The 21,634-nt window shown below is 48.5% G+C and overlaps 3 long non-coding RNA genes across 4 annotated transcripts; 1 reads left to right on the top strand and 2 right to left on the bottom strand.

Moving 5' to 3' along the window:
* Positions 1-952: 952 nt before the first annotated feature.
* Positions 953-2,194, bottom strand: LOC123387224. Its single transcript, XR_006601539.1, has 2 exons — positions 1,611-2,194; positions 953-1,420 (listed from the first exon to the last, which is right to left on the bottom strand). It is a non-coding gene; the product is annotated as an uncharacterized LOC123387224 (long non-coding RNA).
* Positions 2,195-4,491: 2,297 nt separating this feature from the next.
* Positions 4,492-6,572, bottom strand: LOC123387223. 2 transcript variants are annotated; one of them, XR_006601538.1, is made up of 3 exons: positions 6,144-6,572; positions 5,309-5,409; positions 4,492-4,811 (listed from the first exon to the last, which is right to left on the bottom strand). It is a non-coding gene; the product is annotated as an uncharacterized LOC123387223 (long non-coding RNA). The 2 variants fall into 2 exon arrangements; XR_006601537.1 differs by having other exon boundaries at positions 4,492-5,409.
* A 160-nt stretch (positions 6,573-6,732) lies between these two features.
* On the top strand, positions 6,733-13,851 carry LOC123387229. The gene is made up of 3 exons (XR_006601544.1): positions 6,733-6,895; positions 9,147-9,247; positions 11,920-13,851. It is a non-coding gene; the product is annotated as an uncharacterized LOC123387229 (long non-coding RNA).
* The last annotated feature ends 7,783 nt before the right edge of the window (positions 13,852-21,634 follow it).

Below are 21,634 nucleotides of genomic sequence, written 5' to 3'. Positions count from 1 at the left end.
ACACCTCCATGAACTGGGGAAGGATGAGGCCCAGAGGAGTTAAAGTACCTGGCTCAAGTTTAAGAATCAATATTTGGTAAGACTGGGATCTGAACACCACTCTTACCTACTCCAAAGCTCGGGGTTTTAGGTATATTTCTATTAGAAGACATGGCTGTCCTTGCCGTTGGTCACCCAGCCCTGGGAGATGACAGAATGGCACTGAAAGGATAGCAAAGTGTAGATAAATTTTTGCAGGCTTTATTTATAACGCTGTTATAAAGGAGGCAGACACCTCCTTTGCAGGTAAGCCTTGGAGAAAATTCTTTGTAATGCGTGTGTGTGTGCGCGCGTGCGCTTTAAACGATTTTATTTATTTATTTATTTATTTATATGCAGAGGGAGAGACAGTGAAAGAGGGAACACAACCTAGGGGAGAGGGAGAAGGAGGAGGCTCCCAGCCGAGCAGGGGCTCCATCCCAGGACCTTGGGATCATGACCTGAACCAAAGGCAGACACTTAACAAAAGCAGACTGAGCCACCCAGGCGCCCCATTAATTTGTGTTTTTAACTGAAGCACAACTGACACACGATATCCTAGTAGTTTTGTGCATCAAAATGATTTGATATTTTTATACATAATGAAATGATCCCATGGTAAGCCTAGCCACCATCTGTCACTATATAAAGTCATTACAAAATTAAGGACTCTATTCCCCATGCTATACCTTACATCCCAGCGACTTGTTTGTTTTATAACTAGAAGTTTATATCTCTTCATCCCCTTCACTATTTCTCCTGTTCTGCAACCGCCCCCTTCCCTCTGGTAACCAACACTTTGTTCTCTTGTTATCTATGAGTCTGTTTCTGGTGTGTTGTGTTTGCTCATTTGTTTTGTTTTTTAGGTTCCACATATGAATGAAATCATACAGTATTTGTCTTTTGGAGACACTTCTGTTTCAACATAACATAGTTCTTGCATGTTAGAGATGATTTAATGTACTGTTTGAGCAAGCAATCAAAAAAGACGTGGGGCTCTGGGGTTGGAACGATAGGCATGATTGTCTGCGTGACTAAACGGGTTGTAGTTAACCCAGCTTCCCTTTTTTGCTCACCCGGAGGGAACCTCTAAGTTCTCTCACATCACGAACCCCACTTCGGATGCCAGCGGGCTAGAGGAAGAGAATCTGGGGAGCCGAGAGGTGAAGGCACTGGCTTTGTCCACCCTGGAGCTCATGCTTTCACCAGGAAGGGAACTCGGTCTCTGCTCCCTGCTTTCTAGCTTCAGGGGCACATCAGCATTCCATGGCTGTGTCTGATGTCCTCTTAAAATGTACCGTAGGGACGCCTGACTGGGTCAGCGCCTGGTAGAGCACAGGACTCTTGATCTCGGCATCATGAGTTCAAGCCCCACATGGGGTATAGAGATTCCTTAAGAAAACTAAAAATAAATAGGTAGATAAATAAATTTTTAAAAATTGAAGCTCAAAAGTTAAAAACAAACAAACAAAAAACCCCAAAATACAAAAAAAAGTAGCAGGTGTGAACCCTAACAGTAATGGTAGCAATACTACACCTGATGACTTTATTGAACAATTGCCAGGCACAGAGACACACATCCTCTCACTTACCGTTCAACATGCCTACCGAGGTAGTGCTGCTAAGATCCATTTGTAACGGACATGGTCCTTGAGGTTTGGGGAAACTGGGCAATGTAGTGAGGTCTCCACCCAAGCTTGTCCATTTGCTAAAGGCACGGCCGATATTCGAATTCTGATATTTGACCTAGAGCCAGCTATCTTGATATATTAGGAGAAAAAAGGAGGTTTTAAAACAGGAAAGGACTTTATTCAGGAATGAAAAGGAACAAAGCATGTTACCCACAACAGCAGGGATGAGTCTCATAATATATATGTGAGTGAAAGAAGAGAGATAAAAATGTACACAGTGTTTGAGTCCATTGACTTGAGACATTCAAGTGATAAAATTCTAGAAAACACAGACTGATAGTAATAGAAAGCGAATCAGCAGTTGCCAGTGGCTGGAAGGGGCAGGAGGGAGATTATCGGGGCATAAGTAACCCTTCTCTTGATCCTCTGGATTGTGGTGATGGTTTCCCAGGTGTACAGAAATGTTGAAACTATGGGGTGCCTGGCTAGCTCAGTCGGTGGAGTGTGTGACTCTTGCTCTCAGTATTATAAGTTTGAGTCCCACATTGGGTGTAAAGATCACTTAAAAACAAAATCTTAGGGGCACCTGTGTGGCTCGGTCCATTAAGCATCTGCCTTTGGCTCAGATCATGATCTCAGGGTCCTGGGATCGAGCCCCACCCTGGGCTCCCTGTTCAGCAAGGAGTCAGGTTCCCTCCCTCTGCCCCTCACTCTGCTCATGTGCCCGTGCTCTCTCTCTCTTAAATAATAAATAAAATCTTCTCTCTCTCTCAAATAATAATTAAAGTCTTTAAAAAAAATACTGCATTAGGCATGATTCTGGTTTGGCTTTTAAGGGAAAAAATGAAAACATACACAAAACATATGTATGTAGATCTATTTATCTATACCTTCACATGACTCTCAAGGCCCTCTGTGATCTCAGGGTCCCTGACCACCTCCCAGCATCGTCGCTCACCACTGGCCCTTGAACCCTCCATGCTGGGCAGAGTCTGACCTTCCTTCCCTCCATGGCCCCCAGCACTTGCTCACCTCCTGGTTTTCTCTCTTATTAGATTCTCTCTGTCTGGGACACTGTCTCTGCTCCACACCTTTCCTTGGTTTACTCCTCTTGATTCTTCAGGCCTTATCTAGGATGTCCTCTCCTTCCTCAAACCAAAGCACTTGCCTTTCCCACCTGGTATCTGTAACCATTGAATTCTGTTCTCTGTAGTTACTTTGTAAGTTTCGGGAAGGCAAGAGACTGTCTTTGGTTTGTGGAGGTATTCTTACTAGTAACACTACACCTGACTCACGGGAGGCACTCACTAGATCCGTGATTGAATGAATGACCAAAATGATATTTTAAAGTTCTAGTGAATAAGAACGTGTATATACCAATAATAATAATAATAACAATAATAATAATAATAATGAAGAAGAAGAAGAAGAAGAACCTGTATTCCTGTATATACCAACATAGTAGTGTTGAAAAGCACAAAGGATTGATATTCTCCAATATGCAGGCCAGCATAAAATTAGGAATGCACGTCAAGGCAGCCTGTCACCGAGCAATTACAAAGGTCATATTCAGAGTCACTCTGACCTAGTTCTACCAGTTGTCAGCTAAGTAACCTTGGGCAAGTTAGTTTATCTCTCTGTACCTCTGTTTTCTTCTCTGTATAATGGGGATATCGAGGTATTCTGCCAGTGCTAGGAAGTTTCAATCAGACCATGCACGGGAAGCGCTTAGTGTGGCAGAGCCCCACACTGTAGGTGCTCAGTGACTGTCCATAATCACTAGCATTGTCAGCCAACACCTCACATTTATTCTAATTCTTTTTCTTTTCTTTTCTTTTCTTTTTAAAGATTTTATTTATTTGACAGAGAGAGACACAGCGAGAGAGGGAACACAAGCAGGGGAAGTGGGAGAGGGAGAAGCAGATTTCCCACCTAGCAAGAGCCGGATGCGGGGCTCGATCCCAGGACTCTGGGATCATGACCTGAGCCTAAGGGAGATGCTTACCGACTGAACCACCCACATGTCCCTAGTTCTCTTTTTCTACCAAACATTTCTCGTATAGTATCTTAGCTGCTCCTACAGGAACCTTATTGGGAGGTGACACGGATGTTATTATTACTCATTTTAAAGGGAAGCCGAAACCCAGAGAAGTTAAATGACTTTACCCAAATTATAGATGAGACAATCAGTGGCTCGAAGGGTCCATCCCTTAGTTCACCACCCTACAGAGGCTACCTGCTGGGTCTTGCCTGCTCCTCAGACATAAAAGTGACTGAAGGCCCCTACCCATCCCCGGAGGCAAGCCCAACTTTTTCTGGTAGTTCCTGGAACGCGGTGTTCTCTCATCCGCCAGGCTGAATCCTGTTCCTACTATTTTATCTCAGCTGCATCTCACCTCAGGCGGCTCATAACCTCTATCTGCGCAGCTCCAACAGCAGGTGGAACACAGCTTCCTTTCCTTCATCCTCACGCCAACCCCCTCAAAAACTCCCTCACCTAACAGAGGTACATACGTCCCCACCACCATGCCTGCCCCGTCCCTGCACGCTCACCATCTCCCCCACCCCCTTTATTCCTCACACTTGCTGCTCCTCTGTTCCCCAAGACTGCCCTCCCTCTGAGCTGCTCCTTTCCCACAGAAATACTGAAATTTCCCCCATCTGATTAGGCAAGACACTTTACCATCACACACACACACACACACACACACTCCCCTCAGATATTATCTGCCTTGAACGTCAGCGCTCAGCTGAAGAAAGACCCACCAAACCTGGCTCCCCACTTCATTTGCCTCAGAGTTTGGAGGATTTGCTCTGTTTGGCTCAGCACAAAAACCTGTTCAATAGTGTATTCGATTTTATTTCTTTCCCCGATATTAAAAAAATGGACGCATTTCGCCTAAAACCCTGGTCTCCGTCTTCTTTCAAAAACCTAGGGAGGACGGGACAACATGGGGGGGGGGGGTTGCTCCCTGATCAAACGTGGCAGCAGCAAGCTGCCCCTTCTGCCAGGCGAGACGGTTACTCTTCACCAGAATCCACCAGAACCCTGGGTTTGTGTGACTCAAAAGTCTGGCCTCTGGAAGCATCTGAGTTGTAATCCCTTCTCTGGCGATATAACCCAACTGGCACAAGTTTTACGTCAGTCCTCTTCCTTCCCTTCTGTAAGTGGAAAGACCCAGTATAGAGATATTCATTTTTCCACTGATGTAAATTATACTACCACCCCAAATTAGATAGCAGAAACAGTTACATGCAGTTTGGTTTTAAATACATTTTCCACCCCAATGCAAAAATGTTATACAGCATATTTAGATTCTTTCCCCCTCTCACAGTAAAGGTTTTTTTTTTCCTTATGACAACTAAAATTCCCATTATTCAACTGTCTACCATGTGCTTTGAGATTTGGGGACGATTCTAGCTGATTCTAGAATTGTAGCTGAAGAAGCACCGTTTCTGTCTTATGAGTAGCTTGCTGCAACGTAGCCCCTAGCATCTTTGATTTAATGCTCCTTAATCGATTGCCCTTTAGTTTACTGTTCAAAGCTCCACGCCTGTTTTCAACGGTAGCTCCAACGCCTCTGAGGCCTGACTTCACTGTTGCTCCCTCTCCCAATTTGCATATTAGCTGACCCTCAATTTTTTTCAACAGTCCTTACCCTGGAGCAGACACAAACTGGTCCCACCTGCGTAAACAGTCTCACTGATGACACTGAATAACCATCTGATTTGTTTTGTCTTGAGGCGGGCGTCACACCATCTGAAAGGGCAGAGCAAGACTGAAGCAGAAGTTCTCAAAGTGTGGTCCCTGGGAACCCGTTGGAAAATGAGGACCCCCTCAGCCTCAGCCCAGACCTACTGAATCCAAATTTGAATTTTAACAAGACCCCCCACCATGAGTCATAAATAAATAAGAAACGAGGTCATTTCTTCAGTGAAGAGGACAGGGAAGGAAATAAAAGAGGGGGATGGGACAGTGACTAGGAAGAGGCCACCTTCCAGGCAGCAACTGTTCTCTGAAAGTTTACGGTCTCAGGAGCTGTTTACAGTCTTTATGATCCCAAAGGACCCTAATGAGCTTTTTTTCATGGAAGCTCTACCTATCTGTACTTGCCATTCTAGAAGATAGGACAAAGAAATGTTTTAAATATTGTCAACTCCTTGAAACATAGTAAATATTACATATTAACATACTTTTTTTTTTTTAAAGAATTTATTTATTTGACAGAGAGTGAGACAAGGAGAGAGAGCACAAGCAGGGGAAGTAGCAGAGGGAGAGGGGGAAGCAGACTCCCTGCTCAGCACCCTGGGATCATGACCTGAGCCGAAGGGAGAGGTTTAACCCACTGAGCCACCCAGGCGCCCCAAGATACTTTTTGTGGGAGCAGCTATGCTTTCTAAAACAAAAGGAAACAAAAATTCATGAGCAGAATGGCGCTTGTTTGCGTCTCTCTTTTAACGTTGCCTTCATAGAAGACGGCTGTATTCTCCTACCTGCTTCTGCAGTATGTTGCTGCACCGCCTGTCTTACGGTCTTTGGAAAACTCTACTGCACACTGCGGAGAGGAACAGGGACAATGGCAAAGAGCCGCTTAACGCTGTCATGAAGCTGGTTTTGGTTTTGCATACCTTGGAAGGGTCGGAGTCCCCAGGCCGCTAGGACCGGTGCTGGGAGGCCCTGGTGAGGAAATGCGTCACAGGGAAATCGGACGTGAAACACGGTCTCTATGATGAGTCCTCTGTGGGAAGACTTCTCACTCACTTGAAACAACATAGAGTTTGTGCAGAGAGGATGTCAGTGTGACTCCTGGTCCCAAATTGGTCCTAGCAGCGGGACGATGGATAGGTCCCGTGCCCTCTCTCAGCCTCAGTTTCCTGGTCTGTTTCATAAGGAGCGTGATCTCTACTATTCCAGCCCCATCCCCGTCCCCCACCCCACCGGACCCTCACCCCCACCCCCACCCCAAGTGCGCGGGAGGTCCCAGCGGGAACTTTAGAGTAACTCTCTCATTTGCCCAGCAGAGGGCGATGGAGACCAGCCCTGGGTGGACACCTTGCACTTCACCGGCCCTTCACCACCTCCCTACTCAGACATAAGATCCCCTCGTGATCCGGGCGGTTGCCTTGGCACCAGTTGGCACCAGGTGTCTCGGGCAACCCGGGCCATGTCCCGGGAGCGGCTGGGAGCCCGAGAGCCCTTCATATTGACCCACACGTGGTCAGACTGGGATGCTCTGACTCTCCAAGTAAGTCTGGGAAGAACAGAGGGGGAAGAACTGGTTTAGGCAAAGACACCTTCCCACCCCCACCCGCACTGGACCTTTCGGTGAGGAACCACCCAGGAGCTGTTGACTCCTCGCAGGGAAAACCGGGCGGGGTGGCCGGAAGAGAACAAGACGGAGCGCTGCGCCAGCTCTCCCAGGGGGCTGCCTGCCTGCAGGCGCGGGGCTGTGCTTGCATCAGCGCTGCCAGGGCTGGGGCAGTGGCCGCCAGCGACGTCAGCCGCCTTCCCAGAAGAATTCCACTGCCTGTGGCCAGCGGCTGGGGCGGTGTGGGGGCGGGGGCTTTTGGTTTCGGAGGATGACACTACTGGCAAGCTGCGTCTCCGGTTCGCACTCTGTAGTCATGGAGACGACAGCATCCTGGCAGTCTTGGTGAGGCCAACCTGCCTCAGAAGTGACCCGGACCTCCTGCGGGAAACCGCGAGCTCTTCGGGCTCTTCGGTGCCGGCCCAGTGAGACGGGCTGCAGGTCCCGCCTGCTCCCCTGGGGACGCCCTGCAGGGCCACCTTTCTTTTTATTTTTATGCAGGATTATCAGGACTCAAAGCACTCTCACCCAACCGTTGGCTAAGAAACATTTGCCCCCACCCCGCAAATCGAAACACAAAGAACAACCCCAAGACAGGACGTGCCTGGCAAAATAGACTTTTCAATACTCTGAATTCTTGGGGACTTTTTTTGTTTTGTTTTGTTTTTGTTTTTTTAATCTTTTTGGAGCAGTTTCTTACGATTCTCTTTAGAATATTCCCTGCCTTCATCCACCTTCGGTACAGTGTTTGTTTTAAGTCATTCTGGGCAAGCTTAATATGGAGCATCTAGCCTGTGCCTTGAATTGACGCTTTTTTTTTTTTTTTTTTTTTTTTTTTTTTTTACTATACAGAGACCAGGCATTTAGTCTTTAATTATGTGTTAGTAATGATTGAGAAGATCAGGGCAGCAATAATCCTAAAGAAAGAATAAGAAATCTATAATAACAACCTAAATAAATGCGGCTAACAGTGACTGAATACCCACCCAATGTCAGACACTTTGCTAAATCCTCTATAGTCATTTTACCACATTCAATATCCACGATTCTCTGAGGTGGGTTTCATTGTTTTGATTCGTACTTTGAAGACTAAGAAACTGAGGCACAAAGAGGTAAAGTAACTTGTCTATGTCCTACAGCTAGTAGTTTAATACTTAGTAACTAATAAAATCAAATCCTGGTCCATAATAAGCATTCAATACAACTGCACTCTGCTTTAGAAAGAACAGGAAGAGGGCAGTGCACATAAGATCCCCCAAACCTCATTCATTTGTGCCTCTTCCACCTAAGATTTCTTATAATATGAAGACGGGCTAGGGTACGGTTCCTTTTTTCTCCATGGGCGGGGGGGAGTTGCTAAGCAAATATTAGAAACAAAGTGAGAATATTTTTATAGGACATTTTGGAGTTTACAAAGTACTTTGCTCCCCAGAACCTAGCTTCATCTCCACAACACTCCTGAGTAGTAAGAACTGGTCATCCTAGCCCCAATTTACACGCAAATTTTTCTTTTCAGAAAACCTTTTAACCACTTTTTAAAAAGTGGACTTCAAGGACACAAAGCTAAACCACACACTATAGCCAAAAAGTAGACACAATCCAAATGTCCATCAATTCATTAATGAATAAATAAAATATGGTATACGCACACAATGGAATATTAGTCAGCCTTAAAAAAAAAAAAACAGATTCTGACACATGCTACAACATGGATAACTTGAAGACATTATGCTAAGTGAAATAAACCAGTCACAAAAGGACACATTTTGTAGAATTCCACTTTTATGAGGTACCTAGAACAGACAGATTTATAAAGACAGAAAGTTAAATAAATGGAAGTTATAGGGGCTGGCATTGGGGGTGGGGGGAGGAGGAAACAGGATTATTGTTTAATACCTCTACAGTTTCTGCTCAGGAGGGGCAACTAGTTCTCGAAATGGATGGTGGTGATAGTTGCCCAACATGGTGAATGCACTGAAGGTCACTCACGTGTATACTTGTATACATGTATATAAGATGGTTACAGTGGTCAATTTTGTTATGTATTATTTTGCCACAATGAAAAAACATGTACAGAAAACCAACCACCCCAGTGCTCTCCGTTCCTTTCTACTCTGTCTTTTAAAAGAAGATTCTCCTGCATTTATTAAGACGGCTTTAACCTAAGACCCATTTCTTGACTTTGCAGGGGTTGCTGCCTCCACTTGAAAGTAAGAAAACGTCACACCTTTAAAAATAGCTCACAGTTGTGCCTTTTCGATAACTACAGGAGCCTGGTATTCCCCTCAGGTATTCCACATGAGCAAGATCTGGCAGGGAGGGGGGAGGACTGGGGGTGAGTCACTGGTTTGGCAGGTGAGGTCATCATGGGGTGACCGTCTGCCTCGAGCAGGCTCCCTACCTCCCACGTCTCCCATCTTCTCCCCTCCAGGGCAGCTAAGTCAACAGCCAGCCTAGTTCCAAGTCTAGCTGCCCTGGTGTGAGGTTCAGTGGGAAACATTCCTCTTTATGACTCTCTGACTCAACACCCCAGCAGATGGGTTCACGAAGGCTCTGGTAACCAAAGCCAGCTCTGAGGTCGAGACCCTGGACTGCCAAGTCATGGTCTATAAGCAAAAGAGGGGAGACATACATCCTTGGGAAGGGAGAGGAGAGAGCTTGTTCTCTGCTGGAATGCTAAATATCTAAGAAATGATGGAATTGTTTTACTTATCTTGATTATCCTGATTAAGACACCCTGAGACAGTGGCACATGGAAGAGCACAGTAAATATTCGGTAAATGATTCTTACTTTGGAGGAGTTCAGCCACAAGGACAATCCCAAACTCATAGTAAAACATATATATTTTTAGGTTTTACCAACTCCGGTTTTCTCGAAGAGACATCGGAATTAGAGCTTGATATATTTTTGTGGAACAGACATAGGCTTCATGTGGACAGTTTTGGTATCAATACAAAGAACCATGATGTTTATTATGCAGGTCATTAGGTTATTAATAAGTGGTAACGTGAAGGGACTTTCTTGGACATGTTTGTACACTCATCTAGCAACCATTAGCATAGGTACCATGCATATAAAATGAAAGAGAGTGAGAAAGAGAAAGTTTTTGATTTATTTCTTTTGTCTTTTTCCTCTTTGGTCTCTATAGTGTTGAGTCAACCTGGTATGGTTTAAGTTACATGAATCTTAGCATAAAACAAGCCTTGTAGGGGCGCCTGGGTGGCTCAGTGGGTTAAGCCGCTGCCTTCGGCTCAGGTCATGATCTCAGGGTCCTGGGATCGAGTCCCGCATCGGGCTCTCTGCTCAGCAGGGAGCCTGCTTCCTCCTCTCTCTCTCTCTCTCTGCCTGCCTCTCTGCCTACTTGTGATCTCTCTCTGTCAAATAAATAAATAAAATCTTTAAAAAAAAAAAAAAAACAAGCCTTGTATTAGTCAGGCAGAGACACTAGATTGCAAGGGACATAAAAATGCATTCAGATTACCTAGGAGGGGGAAAATCCAAATGATGGCTTCAGGCACAGTTGTATCCAGGTGCCCAAATGATAATGTTAGGGATCTGTTGATCTAGAACTCTGAACTCTGCCTTCATAAGCCCACAAAGTTAGCAAAAAATCTTCCAATAGCTCTGGGCTTACATCTACAGGTCTAAGACCTTATTCTAAAGAAATCTTCCTTCCCAATAAAATTATCTCTCAGACTGGGGCGCCTGGGTGGCTCAGTGGTTTAAGCCTCTGCCTTCAGCTCAGGTCATGATCTCAGGGTCCTGGTATCGAGCCCCACATTGGGCTCTCTGCTCAGCGGAGAGTCTGCTTCCCCCTCTCTCTCTGCCTGCCTCTCTGCCTACTTGTGATCTCTGTCTATCAAATAAATAAATAAAAATCTTTAAAAAAAAATAATCTCGCAGACTAAGAACCTCACAGACTGAGAAAAAGGTAGCTGCTGTTTCCATAATAAAAGGTAATGGTTGCTGGGCAGGCAAAAATAATAGGTCTACTCTCCCCTGGCATAAATGTACACCTGTGGGAGAGAGGGTTTACAATTGAGGTGCCACTTTCCTAGTTTGTCAGTGAGTCAGTCTGGTGGGGTGAAATGTTTGTGCTCTGGACTCAGCAGCCCCAAGTCAAAACTCTGGCTTTCCACTAGCTTTCTGGCCTCCGACAATTTCCTTAAAAGTAATCAAGCTAATAATAACTACCATGTTTTGAACATGAGACAGTTGCTAGGCATTATGTGTGTTATCTTGTTTACTCAACAAATCTGCAAGGTCATTATTATTATCCCATTTTACAGATGAGGAAGCTGAGGTCCAGAGGGATTGAGTGACCCACCCAAGGTCATTAAGCTAGTAAGGGTCACTTCAGCCCAAGGCAGTCTGGCTCAAAGTGGGCTCTCTGAGTCTCCCTCTCCTTGCTTGCAAAAGGGTATGAGATGGAGAAGAAAGGGGTAGAAGGAAGATGAAGAGGAAAAGGAGAAATAATAGTAAAATACCCATAACAATATGAAGTAGGCAGTAGATCTAGTTCTCTTTGTCTGTTTCTTCCACTCTTGTTTTCCCCTGCTTCCTTTCTCTTTCTTTCTTTCTTTTTTTTAAGATTTTATTTATTTATTTGACAGACAGAGATCACAAGTAGGCAGAGAGGCAGAGAGAGAGGAAGGGAAGCAGGCTCCCCGCTGAGCAGAGAGCTGGATGCGGGACTCGATCCTAGGACCCTGGGATCATGACCTGAGCCGAAGGCAGAGGCTTTAACCCACTGAGCCACCCAGGCGCTCCCTTTCTCTTTTTTTTTTTGGTTACTTCATGTGGTCCTGATTTTTTCCTTCTTTCTCCCTCTCTTCTCTCCTTCCTTCTTCCTCTTCCCTTACCTCCCTCCCGCTCTCCATTCTCCCTTCCTTCTCCCCGACCCCAACATTTTTTTCTTCTCTATTTATTTTCTTAAGATTTTTATTTATTTATTTGTCAGAGAGAGTGAGCGAAAAAGCACAAGCATGGGAAGCAACAAGCAGAGGGAGAAGCAGTCTCCCCACTGAGCAAGGAGCTGGATATGGGATCATGATCTGAGCCGAAGACGGATGCTTAACCCACTGAGCCACCCAGGCCCCCCTCTCCAGCCTCTTTTTAAAGTCCTGACCTGGTGCAGGGCACTATTTACGCATCACAATGGAGGCAGGGTAAGCACTGGGGCTTTATTGGTTCTTTACAGCACTCATCCTCACAAATATGGCACCCCAAAGGAACCCACAGCCATGAACCCCAGTGCAGCACTCTGGCTTGCCCAAGATTAAGTTGTAGTTCACTGGGAAGGGGAAAATCAAGGCAGAGAGCACTCTTTCAGTGCCCACCTCACACCTCCGTGCTGGCTGATCTCTACCCTGACGGAGGTCCGGCACTTGCAGGAACACCCTCTCACACTGGTTTTGGCTCCGGCCTTTGCCTGACCTCTCAGAGTCCGCCCAGAGGCCTCCTGAAAGAGAAAGGAAGTGAGCACCAAGCAAAGACTGCCTTGGGGCTTTGAGATAAGCACCTTTCACTTGGACATGTTGTAACTAGAAATCCAGAGGAGTTGACATTCAGCAGAGAGAACAGATCCTGGGCTGCTGGGGGTGGGGGGCCCGAGTCTCCCCGGTAGATGCCAGGTTGACCCCTAGCATATGGCCCTCCTGAGGAAGGACAAGGACTTGGAAAACAGTAAACCGCTAGCTCCTTAATAATCATTTTATAGAGTTCTGGCCTTGGGGACAGGAAGTCCACATCGGTGGGCAGAGTCTCCCCCAACACCCTCAAAATCTCCACCACTCCCAGGCTCCCCCGTGACAGCTCACGGAGTGTGTGTGAGAGGTGTGAGAGTGTGTAAGTCTTCCTGCATGTGCCATAAACCTTGTTTGGAGTGAGGGCCTGCCCCATGATCAAGCCCCTTAGGTCCCTCTACATGGGTTCCCTACCTACGCAAGCCCTGCAGTGGGGTTCAGGGTCTCCCCTCTTGGGGAACCACCACTAGCAGCAGCAATCACTTTCTGTTCACTCCTCTCCAGCCTACAGGGAAGGCCCTTGGGCAGGGGAGCTGTGGGCTGAGGAAAGGCGGTCTGGCACAGCTCCCACTTAGGGCCACCTCAACCCAGAGCATTTGTAATCCCGATTTCATAGATGAGCAAACTGAGACCCCCCAGGTCAGCTAATAGGAACATGCAGTGTCTGCTCACCAAACTATTTCATGGACCTCAGTCCCTTCCAAGATAGATGCCTGACACCAGGCACTTCAATTTCCTCACCAGCGCTTCTCATGCCTTAATGTATACACACACAACCCAGGGAGCTCATTAAAACGCAGGTTCTGATTCAGCAGGTACTGGGAGGGGCCTGAGATTCATTTCTGACAGGACAGGTGACACTACCGCTGCTGGTCTGGCACCACACTCCGAGCAGCCAGGCTCTGTCTGCGGCTGCCTTTCCCATGAGCCTGGGAGAGAGAACATTTAAGCTCAGGACCCAAGCAATAGTGATGGGAAGTCTAGCATTACGCTCTCAGAACTGAGATGAGCCGTGGAAGGGCGCCTGGGTGGCTCAGTAGGTTAAGCATTAGACTGTTGGTTTCAGCTTAGGTCACAGGCTCAGGGTCCTGAGATTGAGCAACTCCCCACCCCAATCAGGCTCCCTCAGCTGGGAGTCTGCTTGAGATTCTCTCCCTGTCCCTCTGCTCCTCCCCAACCAGGCACCCTCTCTCTCTCTCTCTCAAATAAATAAATACGTCTTTAAAAAAAAAAAAAAGCAACTAAGGTGTGCTGTGAGTATAAAATATACACCAGATTTTGAAGATTTAGTAAAACTAAAGTGATGTAAAATCTCTCTCTAAAAACTTCTTGTATGAATTACGTTAAAATCATAGTATTTTAGATATACCAGGTAAAATAAAATATATTCTAAAATTTATTTCACCTGCATCTTCTTACTTTTTTTCATGTGAGTCCTAGAAAATTTTATATTTTTATTTATTTTTTTAAAAAGATTTTATTTATTTATTTGAGAGAGAGAGAGGTCACAGGTAGGCCGAGAGGCAGGCAGAGAGAGAGGGGGAAACAGGCTCCCCACTGAGCAGAGAGCCCGATGCGGGCCTCGATCCCAGACCCTGAGATCATGACCTGAGCTGAAGGCAGAGGCTTAACCCACTGAGCCACCGAGGCGCCCAAGTCCTAGAAAATTTTAAATTGTGCATGTGGCCTGCAGTATATTTTCATTGAAGAGCTCTAGTCTAGAGTAGGGGTTGCCAATCAGGCAGGGGCGATGTTGCCCTCCAAGGGATATGTGGCAATGTCTGGAGACATTTTTGGTTGTCATATCTGAGAGTGTTGCTGCTCACATCTAATAGGCAGAGGCCAGAGATATTAAATATTCTGCAATACACAGGACAGCCTCTCACAACCAAGAATTATCCAGACTAAAATGCCAGTAGTGCCAGCGTTGCAGAAGTCTGGTCTAGAGTCATCTCCACTGTCTCTGACGTTGTTTATTACTTGCCCATTCATTGTTTTTGTTCCCTCTCCTAGAATGCGAGTCCCATGAGACCGGGGGGGTGCTGCCCACCCGTGGGCCCTAGGACAGGGCCTGCTGTGCACTCTAGGACACCTAGGACAGCTCTAGCATGCATGACCCTCTGCAGTATCCTCGGAGGATCTCCCCAACCCCCTGAGCCAGCCAGGTGGTTTGAATGCATCCATGCAAATTAGCCCAGGGGCCCGAGAGGACAGCAGAGTGCAATGAGACTGCTCCGCCCTGCGATCAAGCCGGGACGAGACAGACTCGTCTAGGCCCGGTCGCCCTCTCAGTTGCACGCGAGTCGATCTATCAGCGGCAGCCATTGGGCCCAGGAGCAGAGATAGGAATTGTCTCTGAAGGGCTGTCGGTCTTCTGCCTGCCTGGCCAGCCACACCCTGGCAGGCCTCTCACAGATCAGGCTGCTTCGGTTTCCAAGGACTTTATTTACCACCCAGGAGTGGTTTCAAAGGGCTGGCTGCAGTCCATCTGATCCACCGCCTTTCCGTAGTGGCGGGCCCTGAGAAAGCCCAGACCCAGGATTTCTAAGGAAGAGCCCTGTTCTCCAGAAGGCTCTCCCTCCACGAGAGGCCGGTGGGTGGGGAGGGTGAGGCCTAAAGACCAACCCCGGTCCACCCAGGGCGTGCGAGGGAACAGAACCCAAGCAGATTAACTTCTCCTGTTAGATAACTCTTTAATCTTCGGTGTAAAGTCTTGAAAGCCACGGTTCTGGGCCTTCTCCTTTCCCACTCGACAACTCCCTAAGGCGGGGCTCTGTCTGGTTTGAGTCAGGAGCCCAGGTTTGGCCCCTGAACTAGCCTGTGTGGCCTCGGGGAAGTGAGGGAAGTGCTCTAGGCCTCGGTTTTCTCTTCTGTAAAATGGAGAGAGGGAAGCGGGGGGTGTGTCATGCCGATCTTTAAATCTTCTAGCATTTCGCTCTAGTCTTCAAGAATCCAGGCTCCCGAGCAGGGGCACGCTTCAGTCCCGGCAGCCTCCTGTGTCCCAGCCCGCCGTCCACTTCCTTGCCTTGGGTTATAAACACATCTCAAGCTTCAGCTGCAATGGCCCACCTTCAGGTTCATTAGCGTGGCTGACAGTTCTTAGGGCATGTCCTTCTGCTCCTCCACGGAATCTTCTAGAGTACGGCTTCACAGCCTGCATGATGGATCACATGGCACGTGTTGACCTTGTGCCCTGCAGCAAGTTACTTAACTCTTTCTGTGCCTCATTCTCTTCTGGGAAATGAGAATAATAGAGGTACCTGATTTATAGGGTGATATGTGCTGGTTAAGTGGGGTGATTCCTGTATGGTTGTTAGCAACAGTGCCAAACATCTAGAAAGCAGCAAGACAAAAGACTCCCGTCATTATTATCAATTCTGGGAACTGTTCCACTCATCTCTCAGGAATCAGCTCCGTTGTCACCTCTTTCAGGAAGCCTTCCCTGACTCCCACCTGCCAGCTGAGGTCGCTGCCCCTCCTCTGGGTTCTGACTCACCCTGAGCTCACCTCGGTCACCACCCTTATCAACTGTGTGGTAACGGTCTGTTTACTAGTCTCAATAGACTGTCACTTCCTTTAGCAGAGGTTGGAAATGGACCGCTTGCTAGCCCAAACCACAGGTGTGCTTTAAGTGTGGACTACAAGGGAATTTGGAAACATTTTGATGGGAGGCAATTCTTTAAAAAAGCTATGAAATAATATATTAAAAAAAATAAAGTCTGTGAAAAAAAAATAGGATGATTTTACATAAAAACCTAGATCTCCAGCTTTTCTTGGAAAATTAGGAACTGTGCTAACCCAAGCCACCATCATCACCGGCACCTGGTACCCGCACAGTATCACCTTACACAGGCTCCAGCCGTTGTCTGCGGCAGGCCCAACCCAGTACAATTAGCTCACACCCTCTGCCCCAGAAATCCAGTGAGATAAGTTATCTTCTTAATCTGGGCACTTTTGAGAGTGAAAGGGGGATGTTATTTATACCTACAAATCAACTAGACAGCCCAGGAAAAAACCAGAGCATACATCCCCCCACCCCTGACCCCACTCCCACCCGCCCCCAACGATAGGGCAGGGCTCTGGGGCATCTTTGGGTCCCACACTACACACTTCCTGCCACATCAATGCTCCATCACTGGTAACCGCCAGAACTGGCCTTCTGGACCATTTGTGAAGTGTGTTAACTCGGGCAGTCCTCCCAAGCACTCTTAGGTAGAGACTCCTGTCTGCATTTTGCAGTTGAGGACACCGAGGTGTGACGCATTAGTAACCCCTCTCCACGGCACAGCTAGGAAGTGGGCAACCAAGGCAGTCTGGGTCTAGAAGACTCTGTGTTGGCCAAATCAGGAAGCAACTCTCAAGGCCCCTCTCAGCTCTAAAAATCTATGGTTCTTTGTGGTTTTTTTCCCTGTTCGTTTCTCTCCCCCCGCCCCGGGGCTCCCCTCCTTTGGTCCTGTCCCTTCTCTGACTCTTGGGCGGGCTCCCTTGGCTCTCCCACTCTCTCCCTCTGCGTCTTTTCTCCTTCGAGGTTTTGCCTCTATCACTGCTGTCTCCTGTGCCTGTTCCCGAATGGCGTTTCTGTCCATTTTCCTCACGCTCCTTCTCTGGCTGGACTTTCTCACCGTCTCTGCTCTCCTGCCATGTCTCTGCTTCCCTTTCTTTCTCCCTCCTGCTCCTCCTGCTCTTCCGCTCCCTCTGGCCTACCCACCAGGACTAAACAAACACGCTGTGGTGGAAAACTATGTTTTCAGTAACTCTGCTTTGGTCGTGGCTTGTAGGAACCCGACAAGCCAGGCACCGTTCCCTCTGTGCACTCTGCTGAGGATGGACGACAGGCCTGTGGACAGAGGTCCGAAGGCCCGGAGCAGGGAGACTCAGGCTCCAGTGCACATGCCATTCCCTCCCCACTCCCGGCCTGTGCCTCAGTCCTAGTCAGAAAAGCTGCTGTGGGGCTGAAGCCTCTCACCAGACAGCGTGCTGATGGGGAAGCTGGTCTGGGTTCAGGCCTTCCGTTCCAACAGCCTGACAGGCGAATGTGTCTTTCTGTTCGGCAAGAGCAGGATGACCAAAGGACATGTGTCACAAAAACAATCCAGCCAGTGACTGGGATCGAAGTATATGAAACGAATGTCTTTTGAAGGGAGAGGGCAGTCTTGGAATATTTGAAGACGGGGTCGGGGGGAGGCGACTTTTTTTGTTTTTTTCGAGATTTTATTTATTCATTTGACAGAGAGAGATCACAAGTAGGAAGAGAGTTAGGTAGAGAGAGAAGGGGAAGCAGGCTCCCTGCTGAGCAGAGAGCCCGATGCGGGGCTCCATCCCAGGACCCTGGGATCATGACCCGAGCTGAAGGCAGCAGCTTAACCCACCGAGCCACCCAGGTGCCCAGAGGCAACTTTTTCTTAACAAACAAACAAGGAGAAAATGTATGGGGTTGGAGAAAATAGTCCTCATCGCCCGCAACATGTGCCAAAAATGAAGGGCAAAGCATGGCAGAGGGGAAAGAGAGGAGGGAACTTAAACGGGAGTCAGTCGGTGGCCAGAGGAGGGGAGGTTGAGAGGGGAAGGAAAGAAGAGGGGGTGACAGAGAGTTTTTAAAATGCAAGGTGACCCTTCAGCAGCTTCAGGCTGGGACAGCCGCCTGGGCCTGGTGGGGTTTGCTCGAACGAATGTGTATTTACTAAGGAAGGAAGGAGGAGGAGACGGGACAGAGAAAGACCACAGATGTAAATGCCTAGGCTCAAATCCCGGACTGGGCTCCACCCTCTTTTCACCTTGGTTTCCAAATGGGTGTTCTGGTGAGGGGGAAGAGGAATGTTCCTATGGAGCACAGTTGGTGGCAGAGAGTCAAGGCCCCACCCATCGGGCTGCCAGCCCCAGGGGGCCTCTCCCCTGCAGCCTGGCAGCTGCTGGATGTTATCAGGAGAGAGCAAGGCAGCAGGGGCACAGCAGGACGTTCGAGTTCACTGCAGATGACCTGGGGCCACAGGGTCTAGCTCCAGAGCTCTGTGGCTTGGGGGGCTCCGTCCATTCTGGCAATGAATGGTGAGCTGGCTGCTGAGTGTTTTTGTGATTTCAATGTGGACAGTGCAAGGGCAACAGCCTTGCAGAGTGGTATCAGCCTCACTGCCACTGTCACCAGATTATTACCCACCCACCTCTTCAAGTGTAAGCCCTGAGAGGGCAGGAACCCCATTGCGGACCCCACTTTGGAACCGCACTGGACACACAGGCTGGTATACAGTCAGAGCTCAATAATGGAATAAATGAATCAGGATGCCTTCACCTCTCCCTGCTGCTCCCCCCCCCCAACTAGCTATATGACCTTGCTCAGTCCCTTAACCACTCTGAGCTGCCGCTTCCCTCATCAGTACAATGGGATAGAGCCAGTAAAAGTAGAGGCTTTCTACTTAGTGAGAGAGGGTGGTGGGGGATCCTGTCTACAGTTGTCACTGAAATATGGTGGGCATGCAAATGGAGGAGATATTTTATGCTTTGTAAAAACTGCAGCTTCTGGGGTGCCTGGGTGGCTCAGTGGGTTAAAGCCTCTGCCTTCGGCTCAGGTCATGATCCCAGGGTCCTGGGATTGAGCCCTGCATCAGGCTCTCTGCTCTGTGGGGAGCCTGCTTCCCGCCCCCCCACCCCCGCCGCCGCCTGTCTCTCTGCCTACTTGTGATCTCTGTCTGTCAAATAAATAAATAAAATCTTAAAAAAAAATAAAAACAAAAAAACCCTGCAGCTTCTGCTTACAGTAGTTCCAGGTGGATCATACAGATCTTACTTTTTAGGAAGACAATGCAGTGATGAGGTACAGAGCTCATGCCCTGGAGACTCAAAGCTGGCTCCAAATCCTGCTTCCACCCCTCACTCCCTACATGATGCTGGGCAAGTCCGTCTGTACAACAGAGCTGCCCCGAGGCTTCCATGAGGTCCGTCCCACGCTGTCCCTGGCACATAGTAGGTGCTCAGTTTGTGTTAGTTATTAGCACCAGTTTCTACCACCAAACCCTACAAGGCAGACAAGACCATCCCCAGGGTGCAAAAGAGGAAACCAGAGCTGGCCAGGTGGAGAGGCGTGTCTGCTGGCAGAACCAGAACTAGACATCTTCTGCCCCCGAGGCCCACCACAGCTGCCAGAAATAAGGCGGCGTATCACCATGCCGGCCTCCACCCCTTGCCCCCGTGGAGAAGTGAAACACAAACCCACCAGTGTCAGAAAGAAGAGAAGGAAGCAGCTGAGGTGAAGAGAGTTGAGCGGCCCCCAAATCCTGCCAAAAGGACGGTCTAGGACAAGGTCAAGTGGAGGGCGGCGAGAGGGTGGAGGCAGTGGGAGGATAGTGTGACACGAAGGGGACTGGTGGCTGAGTCGGCCAAAGCAAGGGGTGAAAAGCCAATCCTGAGAATGCGGAAGGAAGCCTTTTTATCAGCGTTCACAAGAACAGAGAGGGAAGTTGTTTGCATCTGGCCAGATACCTCGGCTATGACCTCCTGTCTCGAAGAGAAGGGTCCCTGCAAGCTTTGCTTTCAAAAGTCTCTTGGGAAAAAACACATGGCCCTGATTCTTAGAAGCTGCCCTCACCCCAACTGCATAAACGTCTTAGCTGCTCTCTTGCCGGCTCCGAGGGGTGGACCCTCTCTGCCTGCTATGCCTTCAGGATCCCATGAGAATTGATATTTCTCAGGCTTTCAGCCTCTCCGTTTTATAGGTGCAAGACTGAGGCTGGAGCCTGGCCTCTCTGGCCCTCGCTCTGCCATTAGCTGCTCTGGGATCCTGGTGGCTCCCCTTGGCGGGCCTCAGTTTTCCCATCTGCAAAGTGGACGTGTTTAGACCACACCTCCGTTCAGCCCTTCCTCTTCCTTTCCCTCCAGAGGGTATAGAATTTGAAGGCAAATGTCACCCTGATCAGATGGTGTGTGGATTCGTGAATAACCCAGCCGGGAGGTCAGCCTCTGGAAGCAATTGAAGATGGCCCGGGGATCTGAGATTCCTAGACCCTGCAGGCAAGCAGAACTGTTCCCTCCCACACTGGGCCGCCTCCCTTCCTGAGCGATCCTGCTCCCATTCTGTGGGAGAAGCAGCTGTGCCTTCTGCAGAGTTCTGATGCCAAGCACGTTGCAGGTCTTAGACCAGGCAGGGTGCTCCATCTGGACTCAGCACTGATTGAGCACGAGCCGATGGTAAGCACATCTTTCCTCCTCACAACAAGCCCAGGTGAGACACACATGCTTCCTCTGTGCATTTTCTACCCACAGAAGCGGAGGCCTGCAGGGGCACCTGGTCCGGGTCGCGTTACTGCAGGCAGCAAAGCAGAGTTTCAAACCCAATGCTGAGTGACTCCTGCCAGAGCCACCCCATTTAAATAAACACCAGGTGATGGGCTGTGTGTCATTTTCTTCCTCTCTTAATGGAAAACATTGCCCCCCTTGTCAACAACGCAGATTACTTGCATTTTTAAAAAGATTTTATTTATTTATTTGGCAGACAGAGATCACAAGTAGACAGGCAGGTGGAGAGAGAGGAGGAAGCAGGCTCCCCGCAGAGCAGAGAGCCCAGTGTGGGGCTCCATCCCAGAACCCTGAGATCATGACCTGAGCCGAAGGCAGAGGCTTTAACCCACTGAGCCACCCAGGCGTCCCGGATTACTTGCATTTTCAAAGGGAGCAATCTCTCGAAGCATTTCTAGATAGCATGATACATGGTCTGGAATTTTATTTAAATGAATCCAATTCAGGGGGAGGGTATATAAATAGAGCAAAATGGTGCAGGAATGGGCATTTCTTGAAGCTGGGTCTTGGGTGGGAGGTTCCTTACACGGTTCTCTCCCATTGCGAACGTGTTTGAAATGTCCCTGGTCATTTCAAAACGTAATTTACATTTGGTGTGTAAAGCGTAATTAACTCGGGAGAAGCAAAGGGGCCCCCAGAAAGGCCCTGTCCCAGAGTGGAGGCTGTGGGGGGGCTGAGGCGGGGACTGTGTCACCCCGCCCTACAGCTAAAAGAACTTGAAGGGCGCCTGGAGCAGGCATCATTATGGCCTCCGGGTTCTCTCCTTGGACCACAAGGGCCCTCCCTGCATCCAAGAGAGCACTCTGCCCCCAACCCACCAGCCAAGCGGCGATGCGAGAGAGGGTTCCTGAAGCCGCGCTGTGG

This window comes from Mustela putorius, unplaced genomic scaffold (genome assembly GCF_011764305.1).
Source record: "Mustela putorius furo isolate JIRA1106 unplaced genomic scaffold, ASM1176430v1.1 tig00003850_pilon_pilon_pilon, whole genome shotgun sequence".
Lineage (NCBI taxonomy): Eukaryota > Metazoa > Chordata > Mammalia > Carnivora > Mustelidae > Mustela > Mustela putorius.
Note: the sequence above shows the minus strand (reverse complement) of the source record. Positions and strands in the feature narration are given on the sequence as shown.